The sequence below is a fragment of the Cyprinus carpio genome, chromosome A23, assembly GCF_018340385.1.
Source record: "Cyprinus carpio isolate SPL01 chromosome A23, ASM1834038v1, whole genome shotgun sequence".
NCBI classification, from domain to species: domain Eukaryota; kingdom Metazoa; phylum Chordata; class Actinopteri; order Cypriniformes; family Cyprinidae; genus Cyprinus; species Cyprinus carpio.
The window spans coordinates 1,007,944-1,031,959 of record NC_056594.1 but is presented as its reverse complement, the minus strand read 5'-3'; the positions used below and the strand labels follow the sequence as shown (position 1 = coordinate 1,031,959).

General features: G+C 37.4%; 1 pseudogene; it reads right to left on the bottom strand.

The window, feature by feature from the left end:
- The window catches only part of LOC109091058, a 29,426-nt pseudogene extending 5,410 nt beyond the window's left edge, over positions 1–24,016 (bottom strand).

Genomic DNA, 24,016 nt, shown 5'->3' with positions numbered 1-24,016 from the left:
AATTTGCCTTGATCTTTTGGAATATAAGAGGTTTTTGTACCATTAAAACGTCCTGCAAGTTTCATAGCTTAAGACGTCCTCCCCATTATAAACGAGCCATTTATTTAATCAAGCTCTAAATACAGCTCGTTCTGGATCCATGGTAAGAAGTGACGTCATGGTGCGAAGTGAGGTTCCAACCATTTGCATATGACCGCCTCCAGCACAAGACAACTACGCTCATTTCGTATCGTTGTCGCGCCGCGCGTCTCACAAGTGTTCAGTCGACGGACAGCGAGTGGGTCTGTGTACAGGAAAATTACAATGCCACGCAGATGTGCTCAAACATATAAGGTTTCATCATTGCAAGAGCCATCGCTTCGAATGCATCACCCGCTACTAAACAGTTACGCTCAATCCACAAATGTTCTGGCTGGGGATGTTAATAATTGGTTCCATAGGCACTATCGTTAGCCAATCATAACAGCGGGCGTTAACACTGAACTCTTAAAGGGGAAATAACCCAAAAACAGACTGTTTGAATCAAAGGATGAGAAACAGGGTGGGAAAATGTCATAATTCACTACATTTTAAAAGTTTTTTTTTTTTTTTAAAAACTGTAGTAATACTATAATTGCACCTAGGGGACCATAATAATAAAATAAAAAAACCCATGTCATGACACCTTTAAATCAAGGCTTTCCACTTGTGAAAAGAAAATTACAAGGATAAGCGTTCTCTCACCATTTTCTGAGTTTTGCTCAAGTTGATGTCTTTTTTGTTCTTGCGCCGTGATTGGCTCTCCTCGATGTCCATGATGCGGATGAGGGGCATGGTCCCGCCCCCCAGCAGCAGGATGGTGAAGAGCACGATGACTATGGTGGTGGTGCCGATCAGCTGCCGCTTCTCTATGGGCTCCAGACCCAGATGAAGACTGAGGGCGTACGGGATCGCACCCCGCAGACCTGAGCACATCAGCACAGAAGACGTCTGCTCTCTGTTACGACTCTAAAAATGTACACATTATCATAAAACAATTGACATGAACTACTAAAAAACTAAAATGTCTTTTAAAATGGTGAAGAAGGAATAGTGACTAATTGCTGTATGTAAAGATGACGTCGGATAAAGTAAATATTTGAAGCATAAAAATGTGAAAGCATAAGAATTTCCCCCAGTTTCTATTATAAGACTAAAAGAGAAAAAAAGAAACTCACGTCAAGCTTTCAAACCACATGGAAACTAACATTCATCTTACCGCTGAACCACATGATGAACATCATTTTGGGAGTGATTTTATGATCTCTGAAGAAGTTGAGCAGAAAGGAGAGGGGGAAGATATTCACAGCCCGACCGACGAGAACCAGAACCTGTGACAGGAGAGCACTTCATGAGAAAGCCACTTTTACAACTGATATACATTATATTCATCAACTTGTGACATCAGATACCATTCCAAAGAGCCAGTGTTCAGCAATTATTCATGTTTTATCAGATACTGAAGAGCAGAGAGAGTAATAATGCTCTGGAGCGAGACAAACAAGTAGAAACAAGCATTGTGTGGACACATACTATACACCAGATGACAAAAGACAGCTCGAACTTATGAGGGAAACTGAAGATGGACAGCCCCAGGAAGGCAAACACACAGGTTTCTGTGGAATCAAAACAGAAAAGAGTAAGGTTCCTGTTAACAGCAGAAGGTTTGGGAGTGTTGTGTGAGGCACTCACCGCACATGAAGGCCACGGTTCGGAGCGTCTGCTGCATGAGAATCTGAGTGACTGGCGATAAGTTATGATGAGTGTAATGAGACATGACAATACCTGAGAACAGAATGGCCATGATACCTACAGACAGAAAAAGAAACCATTCTGCTGAATTAACCCTGATCCTGAAATCACAACATCTTACTGATAACACAGTATTACACGGTTAAACTCATCAGGATGTGCTTTTAACTCACCGGAGAGTTTGATGCCCTCAGCAAGACCATACGGGAGGTATGCAAATATAATCATCATCCCAAACTCCAGAGACGGAGTCTTCCTCAGGTCGAAGTGTTTCAGAGCCTGCGTGCTCTCGTTCAGAAACATAATCTCACAGGACTATGTACAAAAGATATGAAAGTAAAAACTATTCACTATTACCTAGGTGCTTATTAACATGCGTATTACTAGAATATTGACTGTTTATTAGTACTTATGAAGCACATATTAATCCCTTAATGATTATGTCATTAATTATGCAATATAAATAATTATATTAATAAAATGTATTAATACAACTAAAACCACTAAACCAAAAACACACACACATTAAATCATAAGGATACGACAGCAGAGATGAGACCAGTGAGTGTGCCCAAAGCAGCCGACCCAAAGAACATCTTCAGGAAGTAGCCGAGCGCCTGCATGAAGGTTTCCCAGCCTGTAGAGACATCTGAGCCCACAAAGCCCTCCGCTGTACTGAAATACACAACACACACACACATCAGACTGACATTTAGAGCAGAATGGGACTGAATTGTTAAATCACGGCCTGTACATCCTGTACACAATATTTGCTTGGTACTAGAACAATAACATTTTCAATTAGAGTTTGTAAATATTTTAAATCCACAAAACTGAATGCTGTCTTGTTAAATGATTAACTGAATTATGTGCATCTTGTTTGTACCATCCTCTGATTATTTATTTGTCTGACAGGCCCACCGATCGTCCTGACCTTTAACAAATAGCTCGCATTCGGTCAGCAGGGGGCAGTAGAGTCACAATCACATCTCTCATCTACTGTACATACAGTACACAGGTGCCAACACATTTCAAACATGGGAGTGTCCATTTAACAGCTTCCAAACTGTTTTATGTTGGCAGCCTGAGCATCCAATATCAAATGAGCTGGCATTCAGATGTCTCTGCTCATTTAACAGCTAGGAACAAAAATACTGAACAAATTACAACACAAAATGATAATAAAACCACAAGGGTGAGTAGCAGGTAAGATTCTTTTAAATCCACTTATCCATATTTTCTTCAGTGTTTCATAACTAACTTGACTTTATCAGCTAGGCTTATGATGTAGATCAATGCACATCTAGATCAAAGAAGATATTTTTAAGAATATGGGGAACCAAACAATTGCCGGTAGCCATTGACTTCCATAGTTAATTTTTTTTTTTTTTTACATACTATGCAAGTCAATGGCTACCATCATGAATAAATGATGACAAAATTTTCTTTCTTGGGTGAACGATCCCTTTATATTATGACAAGGCAAATGACCCATAGATAGCAAAAGTGATAGAATTGAATTCATATATATATATATATATATGATCATGAATAAGTGCTTTTGGAAGAGTTTGTGTTGAACTGAAAATGGAAGATCATAAAAGGAATACGTCTGTCAGACTGTTAGTTATTTACTGCATATGCAAACCTGGTCTTACTTTGTACTGAGAATACCATTTTAGCAACAATGCAACATCAGCTATATATATATATACACACATATATACATACATACATACATATACAGTACAGACCAAAAGTTTGGAAACATTACTATTTTTAATGTTTTTGAAAGAAGTCTCTTCTGCTCATCAAGCCTGCATTTATTTGATCAAAAATACAGAAAAAAACAGTAATATTGTAAAATATTATTACAACTTAAAATAATAGTTTTCTATTTGAATATACTTTTAAAAAAATTATTTATTCCTGTGATGCAAAGCTGAATTTTCAGCATCATTACTCCAGCCTTCAGTGTCACATGTAACATCCAGTCTATCACATGATCATTTAGAAATCATTCTAATATTCTGATTTATTATGAGTGTTGGAAACAGTTCTGCTGTCTAATATATTTGATGAATAAAAGGTTAAAAAGAACTGCATTTATTCAAAATAAAAATAAAAAAATTCTAATAATATATATTCTAATAATATATTTTCTTTACTATCACTTTTTATCAATTTAACACATCCTTGCTGAATAAAAGTATTGATTTTATTTAAAAAAAGAAAGAAAAAAAAATTACTGACCCCAAATTACTGACCAGTAGTGTATATTGTTATTACAAAATATTTATATTTTAAAAAAAGCTTCTTCTTTTTTTTTTTACTTTTTATTCATCAAAGTATCCTAAAAAAGTATCACGTTCTGAAAAAATATTAAACAGCAGAACTGTTTCCAACTTTGATAATGAATCATCAATATTAGAATGATTTCTAAAGGATCATGTGATAATGATCCTAAAATTCAGCTTTGCATCACAGAAATAAATGATAATTTAAAGTATAATAAATTTAAAAACAATTATTTTTTAAGTTGTAATAATATATCACAATATTACATTTTTTTTTCTGTATTTTTGATCAAATAAATTCAGGCTTGATGAGCAGAAGAGACTTCTTTCAAAAACATTAAAAATAGTAATGTTTCCAAACTTTTGGTCTGTACTGTATATATGATCATGAATTAGTGCTTTTGGAAGAGTTTGTGTTGAACTGAAAATGGAAGATCATAAAGGGATATGTTAGTTATTTACTGCATATGCAAACCTAGTTGTATTTTGTACTTAGACTACTATTTTAGCAACAACAAAACATCAGCTATATATATACAATTTGTACTGATTATAGCTGATTATAAATATCAACAAATATCTTATCGTGCAGGACTGTTTGGCCCACGAGTGTAAAACTACACCCAGAGAGGAATTACTGCTTTCTAGGAAACACACAAACAGCTGCCCTGCAGACTCATCAATTAAGAATGAGATCATTTTACCAGACAACACTCAGGAGACACACTCACAATGACCACGAGAAACAGCCAGAGCATACACTCGAGCTGAGCTGAGAGGAGACGAGAGACGAGAGACAAGAGGGGACAAGGGAAGACAAGCTGTATGAGAAGAGACCAAACGAGAGACAAGTTGAGATGAGGAACGGGAAAGAGACTAGATGAGGAAAGACAAGACAGACAAGGGACAGGAATGAGACAAAAGACGAGAATAGAAGACATTTACAAAGCAAAAGAGACTAGATGAGAAAGACATGAGACGAGACTAGAATAGAAGAGACGAGAAGAGAGAATAAACAATAAGAAAGAAAAAGAGAAAAGAGATGACTTGAAAAGTGAAGAGAGACAAGCTGAGATGAGACCAAATGAAAACAGACACAAGAGATGAGAGTAGAGACGATGAGTCAGCAAACGAGACGTGAGACCAGAAAAGAGAGACAAATAAAAAGAGATGCAGCTATATGAAATGAGACGAGACAGAGAGGAGACAAGAATAGACAGATGGAGACTACAAAGGTCAAGAACACATGATATAGCCACTGCAAAGCCACAATGAGCGACTAAAGACACATGAGCTTCAGTATGTGACCACACGTCTCACCATTCCTGTTCAACTCGTTTGTAACATGACTTCATCCACATACATGAAGCTGTCATGTTCTGTCACATTCATACCGAGAACACCTGTGTCAGTCTACCAAAACACAGGTAACATGAGGGCAAAGTGTCCCATCCACAAATGCTCTGTAAAACATTTAAGAACATTACAAACACGTCCAGTACGTAAGGCCAAGAACTCCTCCCACATTACCTCTCCCTCTGACTGATTTTAATCATGTATGTGAAACTACACAAGCACAAAAATAAAAAAAGTCATTTCAAATAGTGCTTAATGGAGATGTGACACTGAATAGATGCACACATGCGTATGAGCCGGCTATAAAGATAGAAAAGCTCATGTTATATATGGATCTGATTTAGTGGTGCTCAGCAAATTCAGGATTGGCCCGGCCACCCTGATCCAAATCCACAGTCATAATCTCCCATCATGCAAGAGCTGGGAGGAAAGGAGCTGACCGCACATTATTAGAAAGGAACCATGTTTCCTGGAGCTCCTTGAACGAGCTTGACGTGTCCAAACAAGAAAAGAGTTTTGACAACTAAAGGTGTTCAGTTCCATGGATTAGTCACTTCTTGTAATTTCCTACAATGTGTCCTGTAAGTGGATCTAATGGCTAATTTAAGAACAGGGCTCGTAAATAATTCATGGGGCGAGACCTCCACAATAGAGTGCTAAATGACTAAGCACAAAGCTCTGTTATAACACCTGAATCATCATATATTTGGTTTTTATAATCTGTTGTAATGTTTGTTTGTTTTCTTCCACCCTCTCTGATGAAAGTGGATGTAAAATCCTGTTTTTCTACTTGAAATGTATGATTTCTTTGTGTAAATGACTGTTATGATTGGCTGGCCTCAACACTGTTAGATTTCACCTCAAAATCTGAAGTGTAGAAAATTAAAATAAAATACAAATATATGGAATATGCAGAATAATTAAAAAAAGTATCATGAGGTCACCTTTAATGAATATTTATAGTATCTGAGAATAAAGTGAGTTCTTGCTGATGCTGTGTGGAATAATGAAGAGGACTAAAGAAACACCCATGCATTTCTATCAACTACACGGCCAAGAGTGTGTGGACACCTCCTTCTAATGAATGGCTTTGGCTTTTCCAGTGAAGACTACACCACACAATGATGTTCTAGAGAACTGTGTGCTTCTCAAGAACTCACTGAACGTGGCAATCTGAATAAGCCCAATTATACAGCGAGCCCTGAAGACCAAACAATTCCTCAGTTCTTGTGAAAATCAAGTGCTGTGAAACAACTAAGGCACAGAGATGTTTTACAAAGACTTTTCTTTTGCTTTAGTGTGCCAGTAAAAGATATTCATTTCCAAACTCAGTTTTAGGCCTCCTTGGAGTTTGCTAAAGGAACCTAAAAATGATATTTCCGGCTCTTTAAAGCAAAAAATATAAATAAAGATTTTTTAAAAAGCACCTAAAGCATTTGCACAGTACCGGATATGTAGTTTTGAGCATTTTAATATGGGTATTTCTGCAGGTTAAAGTAGATTTGCCTCTCACACGCTAACAGGATGGTTCATGTTCACCCAAGAGACCGGTTTCGCCACAAGAGCTGAGACCAGAGAGCCTGAATCCTAATGCATTTATCACACACTTTTACTTTTCATCCATAAATCACCGGAAGTGTAGGCAGAAAATGAACAGAAGGCTAAAACTGACAGAATGAGGATGTCTGCAGCCCACAAGGCCAAAGGCAGCTTGGCCACAAACCAGAAAACAAAAAAAGTGTCTGACACACTTACAAGGAAGCCTGCTGAAATACAATGTGTGACCAATTAATGTATGAGATGAGGGAGATTGCAACCAACTCCTGTCACACAACAGTTTCTCCAAAATGCTGCTGGTCGCAGCTCAGCCGGAGTCTCTGTGGACCTCTTTTAAACCAGTCTGCATTTAATTGCTGCTTTTGCTACTTGAAACGCAAGTTCTATATGCAAATAACACCTGTTATGATCGGCTGGCATGCAGATCTCTTTAAGGCCATCAGATTTCACTTCAATATCATAAATACATCAATAAAATACAACAACAACAACTAAAATAATAAAGTGCATTATCTCTATTTTGCACTGTAAAAATTGTATTCAAGACATTTAATCCTAGTAACTAACTCAATGTAATGGACAAGGGTGCACATTAGTTTTTCTGGTTCTGATGAGAACGCCTGTTGATTTGGTTTGGTGCTCACACTCACTAATTAGTCAGTTGAGGTCAAAAGTTTGCATACACCTTGCAGAATCTGCAAAATGTTAAATATCTTACAAAAATAAGAGTGATCATACAAAATGCATGTTCTTTTTTATTTATTAGTGACCTGAACAAGATATTTCACATAAGATACGTTTACATATAGTCCACAAGAGAAAATAATAGTTGAATTTACCCCGTTCACGAGTTTACATACGCTTGAATCTTGTAACCTGGAAGATCTACAGCTGTTTTGTTTTGTTCAGGAGTTTGTCCTAAACAGTTCAACTGCCTGCTGTTCTTCAGAAAAATCCTTCAGCTCACACAAATTCTTTGGTTTTGCAGCATTTTTGTGTATTTGAACCCTCCCAGCAGTGACTGTGATTTTGAGAACCATCTTTTCACACTGAGGACAACTGAGGCACTCAATCACAACTATTACAGAAGGTTCAAACAGTCACTGACGCTCCAGAAGGAAACAAGATGCATTCAGAGCCGGGGTGAAAACTTTTTGAATTTGAAAATCAGGGTAAATTGAACTTATTTTGTTTTCTTGGAAACATGCAAGTATCTTCTGTAGTGTAATCTTTAATCAAATATGTTAACCTTCCCTCCCCCCTCGGAATGACTTCTCTTCTCTTCCTGTCATGTGCTGTGGCATGAGGGCGGGGCCATCGTGGTCTGTCTCGTTTCTGCCTCCATTTGGTTAACGCCCAACTTCCAACCATCCAATCAATTCCCGAAGAACAAAATCAAGCCCCAGCCTACATTTTTTTTCTCATTCCAGAATCCATTTCACTCAGATATAAGTCACAATAGGGAAAAAAGGACAATCTCAACTTCTGTTTCATGCCGACTTTAACATTTTGCAGATTCTGCAATGTCTCAAGGAACTTTTGACCCCAACTGAAACTGTAAAAAAAAAAAATAATAATAGTAATAAAAATATTATTGCACTTTGTTAAATTTGTTCATAAAAAAACAACAAAGTGTAATAATACTATATTTTAAATTAAAAAGTGAGTATTAAAAATATTATTTTATAGTACATTTAAAACACAATGCTGAATTTACATTTTCCTTAATAGTATTATTTTATTTAATATGATTTTTTTTGTTTTGTTATCATTTTCAAACCTTAAATCAGCAAGCTTTTATTTTGGCTGGTTGCCAGAAGTAAATATATGCTCTGGTGGTTTTAGTGCTGCCAAGTGAGAAAGAAAAGAAAAAAAAAAAAGAACAAAATATTTGTCAAACATACGGCGAATAACATGGTCAAGCCTATGTTTATGAAAAACAAATTTACCCTGCAGAATAAGAACATTATTCATCAGACTGTTTATATAACAATCACAATCTCTGAGTACAAACTCAAAAGCTGATGGCTTGAGGGCAACTAATTCAAATTCAAATACAAAACAGATATTCTTCACAAATGGTTTGCTACCCTATCAAACTATTAAGTGTTTTTATTTAATTAGTGCTCCCTACAAACGTCTGTAACACACAGAACTTGTAAGAGTGGGACTCCACACGCATGGCTAGAGGCTATTACTGGTATATTAGTAATCCAAAAATATTTCCTTAAACCTTTAAGAATTCATTTCTTTCTATGACTTTTCCACGGAGAAAACTAAAATGCTTTAATTTCCCTGACTGTGAGCACACAGAAGTACTTCAAAACAGTGTCTACAAACCTCTTTTGAACCAGTCTGCATTTGAATTGACAACGTTCTGAGGTCATTTGAGATTTTGTGGTAACACTTTAGATTAGGGAACACATATTCATTATTAACTCCTAATCTGCTGCTTATTAATAGTTATTGAGGTAGTTGTTAATTTTAGGTATGGAGTGGATTAAGGGATCTAAAAAATGGTCATGCAGAATAAGGCATTAATATGTCCTTTATAAGAACTAATAAACAGACAATATACTAGTAATATGCATGCTAATAAGCAACTAATCAATAGCAAAAATGTGTCCTTAAAATAAAGTGTTACCCGCTTTGTTTTCTGGGGACATTAACTACCTGTGGCCAATAACAGTAGTTTACAGCTCCTGGTTCGAGACCAGCAGGTTTTAGAGGCCGGTGCAGAGCAGATTTTTCTGCCTAGAGCTATTTTTCTTTCAGTGGAAACATGTAGAATGAGGATGAGACTGCTTTTAGGTTTCAGCACCAGGGGTTGTAAAATCGTCTAAAAGACTTTCTGGAAGACAGAAGAAGAGTTTTGATGATTTAGTGAGGCGTACTTTGTTAAAACGATGGACACCGCGTCATTTAGGATGCTCTCTCCAAACACCAGCATATTGAGCACAGGATCCACGTTCAGAGCGTTAAATATGGCGATAGTGGCGACCGGATCCACAGCGGAGATCAGAGACCCAAACGCAAAACTGGAGGGGGAAATAAGGGGGGGGGGGTGAAGACACAGCCTCTAATAGTTTTGCTCAAAATTGCACAAGCAATATTCTCACCTGTCTGTCATTGTCATCTTGTAAATAACATCAGCCTATTCAAGAGACACACGGAAACATAACAGTCATGATTGTTAAGAAATCATACCAAAGGAGCTGTTAAGGTGTGCCAACTAGTCTAACTAGATAAACCACTTAATGAACTCACTACACGTCTGTTTACATGTAAAGACATGAGAATACGCAGCTGATGCCTAACAAAACAGTAAGAAGATACCTGTCCCAGGAAATAGATTCCCCCTCCCACGATGAAGGCTGAGATCGCTGTTCCAAAGACGGCAAATAACGTGATCGAGCCTATGTTTTGGAAGAAATTCCCCTGTGGAATAAGAATTTGATCAATTCATATCTCCGTTCTATGTGTATCGCTGTATGTCTCTGAATACAGACTCAGAAGTTGATTGCTTGAGGGCAACCAATACTACCACAAAACCATTAACAAGTAACACTTCAGAATAGGGAACACTAGTTCACTTTTAACCATGACTTTTCCCTCAATAAACGCCTAGTTTGCTGCTAATTAATAGTCAGTAAGGTAGTTGTTTAGTTTAGGGATGGAATGGATGAAGGGATCTAGAATAAAGTCATGCAGAGTAAGGCATTAATATGTGCTTTAGAAGTACTAACAAACAGACAATATGCTTGCAACTAATTAATAGCGAGAATAGGTTCTTAAAATAAAGTGTTACCATTTTATTTAATTAGTCTTCCCAACAAACTTCTGTAATGAACTTGATTTATTGAAAGACCGGTTGAGCACAGTAATTTGCAGTGAACTGAAAAACTCTTGTCAAGCTGTGTGTTTGCTCTCATGTGCAGCCCATGAGGAGAAAGCCACAGAAAAATACGCTTTCTTGCTACTCTTTCTTTCTTTTTATTACATTAAATTCAGATTCTCTCTTCTCTTATTTATGGTTGTTTTTTTTTTGTTGTTGTTGTTTTTTGAAAATGTTTAAAATTACAGTATTTTTTACCTTATGTAATGAGTATCCAGACTCAAAAATGATTGGCGGTAGAAGTAACAGGAAAAACATATTTGGACGAAACATCTCTTCTTCCTGCGAAAGAAAGAAAGAAAGAAAGAAAAATGACCAAGTGTACTTGAACAAACAGACTCACATATGATGCTTCATTCTGAAAAGACTAAAGAGGACACAACTAGAAATCAGTGGTTAAAGGTCACATATTGTACACCTTTCTGGAGTTTTATTTTAGGTTTTGATGTCCTTAAGAATATATATTTGTGGAATAAGTACCGAAAAACCATCTCAATATATTTGTACAGCTCCTCTCTCAGGAGCTCTGCTGAGAACAGGTCTATTTTGGCCTGTCTAATTAATATTCATGAGCCTCTCTTCTGATTGGCCTGTTGTTTTCTGAGTGACGCATGGCCAGGCAACCACAGGTAACTAGGGTCAGCCGACGTCACAGCGCTAGCTGGAGGCAGCAAAACAAAGAGGAAACTGGAGGCGGCCCATTCAAACCAGCACAGATTCGGCTACGTAAGGAGCTTAAAATATCATCTTGTTGTGATGTTGGGTGCCAGAATCTGCATAATACAGCCTCAAATTAGAATGAGCGGACTTGACAGAAATCAACATCAAGACAAAAAAAACGATGACAGCTGTGGTTAAATGTGATAAAATGAGCGGACTGGACAGAAACTTGTGTTTGCAGCGCACACTTCTTACTAGAAAAGGTTCAATAAAGTATTGTCTTTGTTGTTAAGGACGAGTCTACAGATTTCTTGCCATATGTTTCTTGCATCTCACGACTATGTCGTGTATGAAAAAATATCTGTGTGCATGTATGTAAAACAACAAAGTAACGATTTATATATAATCATTTGTAATTGTATATACATACAATTGGCTGGACCAGTAATGTAGCTGTAAAAATAGTTGCCTGCTGAAATAGAAATGTATAACGTTATAAATCTTTATCATGACTCATAGAGTCCTAGACACGGCGAGTTTGTCATTTTTTTCAAATTTCATTATTTTTACATTATCATTTTAAATTAAAACAAATTAGATGCATGTGCATGTAAATGCATACATTATACTTGAGTACAAAGCAGAACTGTGTTTCTGTGAAAATAATGCAGGCATAAAGACACACTTCATGCATGTAACCACCAGTGAACCACATTTCATTATTTGCATGCTCTCTTTCTTCAAGTTCCTGTGCAGGGAGGCCTTGCTCTGCCACATTCTCTTTCAGTTCCACAATGTTTAAACACTTTTGCCAATCACTGAGGGAGGAAAAAGCTACTATTTGGTTCATAACAGTTTCAAACAATTCATGGGACCAGTTTTGAGAACAGCACAGAAACATTAGAGGAATTAGGATTTGTGTAGGCGTGTAGCACATAAACCTAAGGCTCTGTGTGAGAGCTAAAGTAAGCGGTTGGTGGCTGCTAACCAAGCAGCTCCAGCACGTTGCAACAATCAGTGATAATATAGCACTTCTGTTCGCATCTCTAAATCTTTGTTGTGACTGCAGCAACATATTTAAGCATGATAGGAAAGCTTCTGATGCCAAAGCTGTTACAATCAGAGGACAGCAAAATGATACTGCTTTATAAGATTGCTGCAATCAGAAGCATTAATCTTCATGGATAAAGTCACAAACACTGTCTACGCAAGTATGTGAATGCAAACACTTTTAGCTATGCAAGACTGAGCTGAGAAAAATGTGCCTGACACTTTTCTGAACGCACATTGCATTCTCAGAGCTGGAAATTACTGCAAACCAGTGGGTTTTAAACCGCTCCTGGAGCCCAGGGCAATCCCAGGATGCACTGCTACAGGCTCTGTAGAAATGTTCTGTACAATCTGAACAATGCTGACATAATTGATTTTTAATTGGATGGAAGTGTTTTTATTTCACCCAACATTTTTTTGTGCTTACTTATCAAGTTTTTAGTTTAACATCTGACTTAAAAAAAAAAAGTGGAACAAAACATTTGGGAAAGATTATTAACATCAAGGGGCCGGGCTAAATAGAAAACTGTCGCTGAGAGGTCTATCCACACCTATGAAACAAAATAAAGCTTTCAACATGTTCATGTGCTTTAACGGAAAAAAACAACGCTGCCAACAATACAGAGTTCGTGTTTTAAAGGGATAGTGTACCCAGAAGTGAAAATTCTGACACCAATTACTCATCTTCATGTCATTTCAATCCTATAATACTTTTGGTCATCTCTGGGGGAAAAAAGAAATTATCTTTGTAATGAATCCTGAGAGAGATTTATTCCTCCATTGAAAGTCCATTGCACCAAAACTTTGATGCTTCAAAAATAAATATTTATCAAATTAATTCAAAATTAAGAAATCTTGATAACACTTTAGTATAGGGACCAATTCTGATGATTAACTAGTTGCTTATTAGCATGTCTATTATTAACATATTGTTTGTTTATTAGTACTTTTTCTGCATATCATATTCTACATCCCTAATCCTACACAATACCTAAACTTAACAACTACCTTACTAACTATTAAAGGGGTCATATGATGCGAGTTCAAGTTTTCCTTACTCTTTGGAGTGTTACAAGCTCTTGGTGCATAAAGAAGATCTGTGAAGTTGCAAAGACTAAAGTCTCAAATCCAAAGAGATATTCTTTATAAAAGTTAAGCCTCATCCACGCCCTCCTAAATGCCTCGTTTAAACACTCAAGCTGCCGGCCGTTCCTTACTCAAGCCCCCGACTGTTCCTCACCCAAGCCCCCGACTGTTCCTCACTCAAGCCCCCGGCTGTTCCTCACCCAAGCCCCCGACTGTTCCTCACCCAAGCCCCCGACTGTTCCTCACTCAAGCCAAGGGCCATTCCTTACTCAAGCCCCCGGCTGTTCCTCACGGGCTGTTCTTCACTCAAGCCCCCGGCTGTTCCTCACTCAAGCTGCGGGCTGTTTCTTACTCAAGCCCCCAGCTGTTCCTCACCCAAGCCCCCGACTGTTCCTCACTCAAGCCCCCGACTGTTCCTCACTCAAGCCCCCGACTGTTCCTCACCCAAGCCCCCGACTGTTCCTCACGGGCTGTTCCTCACTCAAGCCCCCGGCTGTTCCTCACTCAAGCTGCGGGCCGTTCCTTACTCAAGCCCCCGGCTGTTCCTCACTCAAGCCCCTGACTGTTCCTCACTCAAGCTGTGGGCCGTTCCTTACTCAAGCTGTGGGCCGTTCCTTACTCAAGCTGCGGGCCGTTCCTCACTCAAGCCGCGGGCCGTTCCTTACTCAAGCCCCCGGCTGTTCCTCACTCAAGCCGAGGGCTGTTCCTTACTCAAGTCCCCGGCTGTTCCTCACTGGCCGTTCCTCACTCAAGCCGAGGGCCGTTCCTTACTCAAGCCCCCAGCTGTTCCTCACTCTAGCCCCTGGCTGTTCCTCACTCAAGCCGCTACGCCATTCCTCACTCTTTGCAAGGACAGTCTGGCGCTTCTGACTCAAGGTATGTAAGTAGGTTTACATATGTAAAGGATTTGTCACTGATGATTCAAACGCGAATTTTGAGCAGTGTAGAGTAAGTTAGCGCTTGTAGTTTGCCATTTCTCAGATCACAAATGCAGACATGGTTTTATGTTTACACAGCACGATATGCAACGTAACACGTAAAAAGAGAGTATAAATCATTATAATCAGTAATTATGTCCCCACTGGATGCAACAACTGCCTCGTGGTAATGGGTTTTATTGTTTTTGTCCTGTCTTGCCATTGTTCTGACCAGGACACATAACAGTATATGTTGAGGGGCGTAACATTTCCGTCAGACGCTTGAAACATTCAGCCAATCACAACGCACTGGATAGCTGGCCAATCAGAGCACACCTCGCTTTTCAGAGCGATGAGCCTTGTAAAAATCAACACGTTTCAGAAGGCGGGGCATAGAGGAGAAACAATAATGTACAGTATGTGGAAAATAATGTGTTTTTTAACCTTAAACCACAAACACATTTCATTACACCAAATACCCAAAATAATGTTCTTTTTAGCAACATCATATGACCCCTTTAATAATCAACAAATAAGGAGTTTATTGAGGCAAAAGTCGTAGTTAATGGTTTGTTAATAGAGATAATTGGACCTTTGAATAAAGTGTGACTGAAACCTTAAAAGAAATGCATATGAATCGAGGGGTTTAATCCAAGTCTTCTGTAGAAACACCATAACTTTATATAATGAACAAGTTTAATTTTGATTATTATTCACATATAAACTTTGAACAACACACATTTGGATTCATAGTTTATTTTTATTATGTCTTCGTGAACTTTTTTGGAAGTTTTGGTATAATGGACTTTCAAAGGAGGGATAGAAATCTTTCAGGTTTCATTGAAAATATATTCATTTGTGTTCTCAAAATGGTCAGATAAGGGTCCGATATTTATGAAAACATTTTAAAATCAGGAAAAATCAATGTCAGCCTTCAGGTTCCAATCTGAAGTCTAGTTGACATATATTCAAATAAAATTCACCAACAACAACGGAGAAATATCATGGGGTTTTAAAAAAAAATCCTGTATTTGAGGTACTATATAATATACGGGTTTGGAGTCATTAGGGGGTCGAGTACTAGGCCCCAAAATTGTGGTAATGTAGATCCTATTATTAGCTAGCAGCTGGAGATGGGTCATGATTGTCAGCTACAGTGGCCAATTAGTCAATTTGCAAAAGCAGTCTTAGTGTTTTTTCTTTTGTTTGTTGTGATGTTTTAAGAGCCAGCTGTGCTTAAGCAGCTAGACAGTGTTCACGGTAAAACTCTCCCAAAGAGAGCTGCAGCTATACATTGATGCCCTGTGAAGCAAAGATATAAAAAAGATGGAAGTCTTTGGCAAATTGCGTCACTTATACCATGAGGATTGCACTTTTCAGAAAGTGTGTACATAGAAAGTTACAAATAATTCCACTTTTTTTTAAAAAAATAATCATCCGCATCGTTTCATTCCATCTCTCTCCATCCAGCTGCTCCTGAACACAAGAACATGTCTAATGTGACGGTGCCCTGAGATAAGCACCTGGCTGTGCTCAGATGAGCCAAATTTACATACGGTCTTGCAAAATTTCATATTTTCAAAACCGACTAGTTGGCTGCCTGAAACGATAGTCTGTTTTTAAAATATGTAGCTTTGTACATTATGTGCTGACTAGAAACACCTGCTCACGCTACATCTCTAGAATCAGTGCTCTATAAAGAGTTGAAGCACAGTTTAGAGGGAATGAAGCAGAGACACGCTCCAGTTGAGTGGTTCATCGAGAGGGTCTCTGGTTACCCAAACACTGAGAACTGAGGGGCCCTCTCGACCTTTAGACTTCCTGAAACAAAAGGAAGCTCTGTACTCACAGAGCCCGGCATCACCTCACATTCCAGCCAAAAATGTTAATTAAGGCCCGAAACAGAGAGAGAGATGAAAAGGTGGAGAGAGGAAGAGAAAAGAGAGGCAGGCATGAGAGGAAAACTAGAGCTAGAGAAAGAAACAAAGACACTGTGATGTGGAGAGAACGAAACAAGAGACAGAAAGAGAATGAAAAAAGAGAGGAAGGGAAGGGGGAAGCACATGGAATGACTTCCTCTGCTTGCAAAACTAATGTTCCAACATGTTTAGGAAAATCTCATTAAAACGCGCAGGTTACATTAGAATAAATGAATGTATCTCGTTACTATGTCAAGAATGGTTATTTTCCATGGTAATTCTAAATATCAATAAATATATCTTTGATCATGTGAACTGGACAATGGCTGGACAACTTATTATAACAATTATTGTTATTTTTATTATTAAGAAATTCAGCCTTATTATCCCTAGTTTATATTTGTGGGCCATACCTGACAAATACATATTTGCAATCTACAAATGGAATGTGTTTACTATGGTAAAATGCACATCATAGCGGTCATTATACTGCAAATATTTATTTTCCTAATCATATGTTACATAACATATTCATGCTCATATTTATCTTACAGATACCATTCCCATGCGTCAACCAGAGGTTCGATGTCTAGACCAAGGCAAGGCCACAACGGTAATGACTCACTGGCCACTCCTCAGTGTATTTGAACTGATCTCCACTCCCATTAACAGATATAGTTCATCACTGTTTCATATTTGAGTGCATAAGGTTGCCATTAGTAGGGGAAGTTTGATGCTTATCACAGAGTGCATTGCATTTGTAAAAGTCTTTACTGTCACTTTTAATAATCTGAATGCACTCTGAAGCATTGAAAAAATACAGTTTTGCACAGTAGTGTACATGAACAAAACTTCATAGCACATTGTCAACAAATCTTGCATCAACATGCAAAAACACACTGGCTTAGTAAGAAAAGATCCTCCACAACCTGCTGAAATCCCATCACAAGTGATCACAGGAGATGGGAGCAGGTCTAAAGCCACACTTGTGATTGGATCACCAAAGGCTGATGTTAATACCAGGAATGAACAGGGCAAAAACCAAACCTTCAGACAGAGCTAACAGCATCGCTTGTGGTTTATAGTGATGACGAGATGATCCTACCTTCCAGTTGGCCAACTGCTGCGACTCGATGATCTTGATAAACGCTCCCATCAGAATCCCTGCAAAACAAAAGCCAAATACAAACTACCCTGTGATCAAGAAATTAGCTGCTATATGAATTATATACAAAAGAAAAGGCTAAATGAACCAAGAGGAACATCAATTTGTTGTTTGTGACAATGCTAGCCAAACATACAGTTGTGCTCATAAGTTTACATACCCCTTGCATAATATGCAAAATGTTATGAATCATGAAAATAGCATTCAGGGCTCCAAAAAAAAAAAAAAAAAAAAAAAAAATCGAGTAAGGATCCATTGGCTCCTATAAGAAAAAAATATTTTTTTAGGTGCAACAGAATAAACGTGTTTTATTTATTTTACTATTATTATTATTTATTTATTTATTTACATTTTAACATTTCAATCATACTGTCATGTGTTTATGTTTCATCTTTTCTTGACTTTATCAGCATTTTAATCCATAATGTAGATGACTTGGGAACTAAGGTTCACTTAAAGTGGGAACTAAATGCATTTTCCAACTTGAAATATACAGTCACGCACTGTTTATTACACAGAATCTGTACCAGTATTATGGACCATAAGCATCAGTTGGCCACTGAGTGTAGTTTGGGCTCCTCCTCAATGCATCCTTTAAATGTTGTCATACACGCTTAACAATAAAGTTGCTTTATAATGCCATAGAAGAACCTTTTTTGTCTAAATGGTATTATAAAGAACCTTTACATTTCACAAAAGGTTCTTTGCGGCAAAAGAAGGTTCTTCAGATTATAAAAAAGTTGAGAAAGGGATGGTTCTTTAAAGAACCTTTGACTGAATGCTTCTTTGAGGAACCAAAAATGGTTCCGTGAAGAACCTTTTAAGCACCTTTATTTTTAAGAGTATGTCTTTCACACTTTCAGTCTGTTTTTTTAATTAGTAAAATGCAATTTTATAGGAGGAGTTGAATCATGTAGACAACAGGTTAAGTAAAAATATTCATATGTAATAGCACATAGATATAGCAAAATGCTCCTCTTTATAGTTATTTTTCTAGCTGACTGATGAGCTCATGGACACTGAATGGTTATTCTGAGGTAAACGTATAATACGTTGCAATGTAGCTTTACACATTTTCTGCAGTTTGAAACACTGAATGAGCTTTTACATGAGAAATTTCAGTAAGTTGTACTGTAGGCTCTCTTATAAAATAGCCTACCTTTTGATGTTAATTCATGTTCATTATGTACTACAGTAGTAAAGAGCAAGGTATGATAGAAGGTACGCTAAAGCAACCCCGCCTGCCACATTAAAGAGCGCCAAAACTGTATTTATTGTTTGAATTTCGTAGTGAATTTGGAATCATTTTAAAGCTGGCACTTTGTTTATTAAAAAGTGTCAACACACACAAGATAATGGGCCAGAGCCGCGCCGACTCTACAAAACACTTCTGGCTGACAGACGGCTTTTTCTCTATGGGCCGATCTCGTCTGAAAGCTGCTGTACACGCGGCAGGTCCACACTCGGTGTAGTTGTGTGTATTAACCTTCGGCCCGAGCTCGTTTTATCACAGACGGGGCGCTGCTAGAATGAAGCAAATCAGCCGCCTGAGAATATTTTTTTGGGCTTAAATCCTGAGGAGCCCTCCGCAGGTAGACACCAGTGGCGACCTCAACAAAAACGGCACTCGCAAATAAATATTTATGGTCGACCGTTTTAGTTTGGAGCCCTGAGCATGTTATTTTTTTATTAAGTACTGTCTTGAATAAGCTATTACACATAACAGATGTTTACATATACTCCACAAGACAAAATTATAAGTGAATTTATAAAAATGACCCTTTTCAAAAGTTTACATACCCTTGAATCTTAATAATCTGTGTCGTTTCATGGATGATCCACGACTGTTTTTATGTTTTGTGATGGTTGTTCTTGAGTCCCTTGTTTGTACTGAACAGTTCAACTGCCTGCTGTTCTTCAGAAAAATCCTCCTGCTCCTGCACATTCTTTGGTTTTCCAGCATCTTCTGCATATCTGAACCTTTTCCAGCAGTGACTGTGATTTTGAGATCCATCTTTTCACACTGAGGACAATTAAGGCACTCAAACACAGCTATTTAAAAAGGTTCAAACATTCACTGATGCTCCAGAAGGAAACACGATGCTTTAAGGTGAAAACGTTTTGAATTGGGTGTTCAGGGTAAATTCTCCTTATTTTGTTTTTTTGGGAAACATGTATGTATTTATGTAGCTTCTGAAGTGCAGTGCTAAATGTAAAAAAAAAAAATATATATATGATCTTTAATCAAAATAAGAAAAATTTACACATCATCATCATCATCATCATCCTGTTCATATATTCCCCCCCACCCCGGCTATTAGTGCACTGTTTCCTTCTTGGGCATCATTAAATGTTTTGAATTTTAGTAATAGTTATGTAGGAGCTCCTTGATTGTCCTCAGTGTGAAAAGATGGATCTCAAAATCACACAGTCACTGCTGGAGAGGGTTCAGATATGCAGATGATGCTGGAAAACCAAAGAATGTGCAGGAGCAGGACTTGGAGAATAACAGGCAGTTTAACCGTTCAGGACAAACAAGGGACTCCTGAACAACTAACACAAAACATAAAAACAGTCGTGGATCATCCAGGCAACCGCACACAGCATTAAGATTCAAGGGTGTGTAAACTTTTGAACGGGGTCATTTTTAGTTATTTTATCTTGTGGAGTATATACAAACATATGTTACGTGAAATGGCTTATTCAAGACAGTACTACATAAAAAAAACAACACGCAATTTTCATGATCCCTCTTATTCTGTGAAAATTATTAATATTTTGCATATTCTTCAAGGGTTATGCAAACTTATGAGCACAACTGTATATAAAGAGATAGTTCACCTAAAAAAATTAAATTCATTTATATTTTTTATCATGCAATTCCATACCAAATCTTTCTGTGAAACATAAAAAAAAGTTATTTAAGATTTTTTTTCTTTCATAAATCAAAGGGTAGCTCCATTTTTAATGTCTGCCAGGGATGAAACTGTGAGGGATAGAACTAAACTGAGTGTTAAATGGATTGCTCTGTAGTTTAACAACAAGACAAATGTTCAGAAAAAAACTTGAGTAAACAAAAACAGTTCTGAAAGTTGTGATTTTCGAAAACTACACACAATTTAGAAACTTTATACAGTGTGTGCCATTCTGTCTGTAAGTCTATCCCTCATGGCCTCGTTTTCATACTTGTAAAATTCAATGCATCATATACTGTGACTAAGGTCTATGAAAGTCAATGGTAACCAGAACTGTTCAGTTCTTTCTTCCCACAAAAGAAAGGAAGTCACGCAGGCTTAGAATGACTTCAAGGTGAGTAAATGATGAGAGGATCTTGATGTTTTGGTGGACTAACTGGTTTACTCTGTGAATATCAACAGGCTTGCACTCTAAGAGGAATTGATCAATCCACATGCAATCTAAGAGGAACTAGATTCGTGTTCATTCAGACTCAGGTTGCACAACATTGTGAAACAGGACAGGGGAGCGTAAATCGTTACATACACACCTTCTCTTGACCTGATAGCAGTTTATTTTCAGTGATGACTAATTATTTTACTGCTTCACATGAATGGAATATGTGTGTGTACTTCGGTCGTCCCCTCCCGTTCTTGTCCTCTCTGTATCTTATGCAGCTCTATTCATTATTGATCAGTTAATTGATTGCTCATAAAACAGAGTGATCTCATTTCTAAAGACACACTGTTTAGTCACATGCAACAGGAACACATGCTGTTTTTATCATTATGACTGGCTAAATCAAATACTTCACCAGCATTGAATGGAACAGTTTAAAATGTTACCGCAACTGCTTGGTAAAAGTTGACAGGAATGAGATCAAAAAGTCACTTACCCAGCGAAACCACAGCCACACTCTCAGGCAAAAGTGCAGCTTGAATTTGATCAGCAGGTGCACCAATATAATACAGATACCTGAGAAAATAAATAAAAGAAAAAATACATACAGGTGCTGGTCATATAATTAGAATATCATCAAAAAGTTTATTTATTTCACTAATTCCATTCAAAAAGTGAAACTTGTATATTATATTCATTAATTACACACAGACTGATATATTTCAAATGTTTTTTTTCTTTTAATTTTGATGATTATAACTGACAACTAATGAAAATCCCAAATTCAGTATCTCAGAAAAATTAGAATATTACTTAAGACCAATACAAAGAAAGGATTTTTAGAAATCTTGGCCAACTGAAAAGTATGAACATGAAAAGTATGAGCATGTACAGCACTAAATACTTAGTTCAAAAATCCAGCTGCGCATCACAGAAATAAATTACAGTTTAACAGATATTCACATAGAAATCTGTTCTTTTATCAGATTTTACTGCATTTTTTATCAAATAAAAGAGATCTTGCTGAGCATTTCTTTCAAAAATATTTAAAAAATCTTACTGACCTACAACGTTTGAACAGCATCATATGAGTAATAATTACAACTTTATGCTTTTTTTTGTTTTAATGTTATTACACATTTATTTACATGTCTGTACATATGCTTCTTCAGTGTCTTCTCTTTTTGTCCCTTTTTCTTAAATGTTTTGTGTTTAAAATCATTAAAGAAATGCAATAAATAAATAACAAATAAATAAGACTTTTCAATAAACAATATCATATGTCTATGTTCTCTAAAGGGTAAAAAGACAAGAGAGCATGCGATGGTGCTGCGTCACTGTGACCCGTAGTGATGTGATGTGTTGTGCAGGTTTATAATTACACTTCAACCTAGATTAAACCTCTAGTATCCAAGACATTCTGAACTAATTCAAGGGTAACAGAGCTGAAAACATATGTAGAGCCTGACTACACTCAGGAGGAGTGGAGCTCATTCAATCACAAACAATCCAGCTCTAACATTGATGACATCACAGGAAGACGCATCACCGCAGAGGGCCGATCCCAAAACATCAACACGTAACCTGAAACCTCTGAGCTTTAAATGACACAAAACACAAACGACAGGTTTCACTGCGACATCACACAAAACAGAACCTTAGCAACGGAGTCGCCAACCATCTCTTTAAAGTCATGATAATGACTCGAGATGATTAACAGAAAATGAGTTGGAGAGGAATTTCAGCTGGTTTTGTGTGGCCTGTGTGTCCCACTCACCAAGATCAAAACACTGACCATCTCCAGTTAGCAGATTCAGTTTCCCTTAAAGTGCAACTGAAGCAGTCAGTCAAGTTTACATTATTTAGTAAACAGATTTCCACTTTAATTAAAAAAAGATCAAACAAACAGGATTAATGTAACACATTGTCAGTTTCACACTGAGGTAGGTCATGTCTATCTTTAAAACGTCTGGTTCTACCCACCGATGACCAGCAGGCTGAAGAAAATGCTCATGCCGCTGGACTGCTCCTCCTCCTGGGCCTTGACGCCCGTCTGCACCGGCAGGATGGGCTCATCTTTGGGAGGCTCGGGGGTCGTGGGCTTGGGCACAGGTGTGGTGGATTGAAGCGTGTCATTGCTGGAGCTTTCCGTGTCATTTAACCTGTCAGAGGGATATATTTTATATTGTATTGCATAAAATATGATTATATTTTACTTCATAATACAAGCATACATCTCCGTGACAAAAATTGGCCCAGTTTATCTAATGGAAATATATTAATCATTCATATCAAGGCTGTGAATTAATTTAGTCAGCTATAGATAGCATTTCTAAATGCTAGATCATGATCCAGGCAGAAGAATTATCATATTCACATCATAATATTCAGGCCTATAACTGTAGACAGGTGTATACTGGGGCTGTATCGTGGTACAGTGATGGATTCAGGTAGTAATACCATGGTATTTTTGATATATACACTGCAATACTGAGTGGTTACTATATACATGTGCAAAAAAAAAAAAAAAAAAAAAAAAAAATTATATATATATATATATATATATATATATATATATATATATATATATATATATATATATATATATATATATATATTATTAAATATATTCGTCACTGTACGCCACTTCACACGCTCTTTCTGCTGTTAAACTGCTGAATAATACCTGCTCAGCTGCTCTCCGTGCCCATCAGCAGTATTCTCATGCTGTAAATCAATGACAGCTTCATTATTGGCAGGATCTTTATCGTTTTTACTGTGTTTCTGATCATCTGCTGCCGCACACCGCCCGAGTTCAGCCGTCAATATAACCGATAACACAGCGATCACAGCAGCGCGACTCCTCAAACTCATCGTGCTCACAAACACAAACAATCATTAGACATACAGGGGGAAAAACACAAAACTAAACTACTCATGTCGCCGCAATCCATGTTTCGCAGAGTAAATTCATCGTCATCATTACTTAC